General features: G+C 51.3%; 1 long non-coding RNA gene across 1 annotated transcript; it reads left to right on the top strand.

Annotated features, from left to right (window-relative positions):
• Positions 1-285: 285 nt before the first annotated feature.
• Positions 286-1,154, top strand: LOC126993762 (uncharacterized). The gene is made up of 3 exons (XR_007748250.1): positions 286-356; positions 509-629; positions 1,017-1,154. It is a non-coding gene; the product is annotated as an uncharacterized LOC126993762 (long non-coding RNA).
• The last annotated feature ends 628 nt before the right edge of the window (positions 1,155-1,782 follow it).

Here is a 1,782-nt window from a genome sequence, read left to right as displayed (position 1 = left end):
CCTGGAAAGTGATGCCTGAATTGTGTTTAAACTTCCTGCCTCGGGATTTCCAAGGCTTGCGTGCGGTGTTGCCTCCACCAGGCGGATGGGATGGTGGGATCCAAACCCGCTACTGACTCAACAGGTAAGAATATTCTACTGTATACTATCTTTGCTTGCGTGTTACAGCGGTGCGCGTGTTACAGCGGTACATACTAGTTTAGTCCATAATTTTGTTATGTCCCTTTGAACTTGCCATTGCTCATTGCGTTTATCCCTCTCCTGATTGTTATTCCAGAGTGGAAAGAACTGCCTGCACCTCCTTTGTTTCTGCGGTAACGTGCGGAGAGGAAATTTAAGCCATTGCTGCCATCCGGGTAAGAATCTTTTAACTGTACAATCTTGGCTTGCATATTACAGCATTAATATTAGTGGATTCGTCCACATGGGATCCTCTCAATATGCTGTATCATTAGTCCCTTTGAAAAGACTGTTGCTCATTGGGATTCTCTCCCTAATGTTTATTCAGGGGTGTGAGGCCTAACCTGAAGGACCTTCCCTCCATGATGGTCACGGTGGAATCCATCCTGATAACACAGATGCTCCTCCCCATGCTGACTTGGCCAACGAAAGCCACTGCCCCGCCACGGGTAAGAATGTTTTACTGTACCATCTTTGCTTGCGTGTTACAGCAGTGTATATTATCGGTTTCGTCCACATTTTCATTCTATATCATTAATAACTTTGAATTGGTAATTGCTCATTAGGTTTATCCCTTCCCTAACTGTTATTCAGGAGTGAGGAACTTACCTGAATATCCCCTTCCTGCCTTGCTGTTACGAAAGCCATTGCGATGGAGCCGTTGATCTATCACGAGTATGGATATTTTATTTGGATATCTTTGCTCGAGTATTACAGCAGTATCTATCTCTATCTATATCTCTATCTCGGTTTCGTCCACATGTTCTCTATATGCTGTGATTACTCTCAAACGACTACTACGTATTGGGTTTATCCCTTTCTAAATTCCTCTTCAGGAGTGAGAGGAACTGGCCTGAACACCGCCTTCCTGCTTGCTGTAAGGAAAACCGTTGCTGTTGGCCCTGCTAGAGAAAGTCTACCTCCCCCTGCTGGTGGCCCTGCTGGAGATAGTCTACCTCCCCCTGCTGGTGGCCCTGCTGGAGAAAGTCTACCTCCCCCTGCTGGTGGCCCTGCTAGAGATAGTCTACCTCCCCCTGCTGCTGGCCCTGCTGGAGAAAGTCTACCTCCCCCTGCTGGTGGCCCTGCTGGAGAAAGTCTACCTCCCCCTGCTGGTGGCCCTGCTGGAGAAAGTCTACCTCCCCCTGCTGGTGGCCCTGCTGGAGATAGTCTAGCTCACCCTGGTGGTGGACCTTCTGGTGATTGTCTACCTCCCCCTGCTGGTGGCCCTGCTGGAGAAAGTCTACCTCCCCCTGCTGGTGGCCCTGCTAGAGAAAGTCTACCTCACCCTGCTGGTGGCCCTGCTGGAGAGTCTACCTCCCCCTGCTGTTGGCCCTGCTGGAAAGTTTACCTCCCCTGATGCTGGCCCTGCTGGAAAGTCTACCTCCCCCTGCTGGTGGCCCTGCTAGAGAAAGTCTACCTCCCCCTGCTGTTGGCCCTGCTAGAGAAAGTCTACCTCCCCCTGCTGGTGGCCCTGCTGGAGAAAGTCTACCTCCCCCTGCTGGTGGCCCTGCTAGAGAAAGTCTACCTCCCCCTGCTGGTGGCCCTGCTGGAGATAGTCTACCTCCTCCTGCTGGTGGCCCTGCTGGAGATAGTCTACCTCCC

This window comes from Eriocheir sinensis, unplaced genomic scaffold (genome assembly GCF_024679095.1).
Source record: "Eriocheir sinensis breed Jianghai 21 unplaced genomic scaffold, ASM2467909v1 Scaffold67, whole genome shotgun sequence".
Taxonomy (NCBI): domain Eukaryota; kingdom Metazoa; phylum Arthropoda; class Malacostraca; order Decapoda; family Varunidae; genus Eriocheir; species Eriocheir sinensis.
Note: the sequence above shows the minus strand (reverse complement) of the source record. Positions and strands in the feature narration are given on the sequence as shown.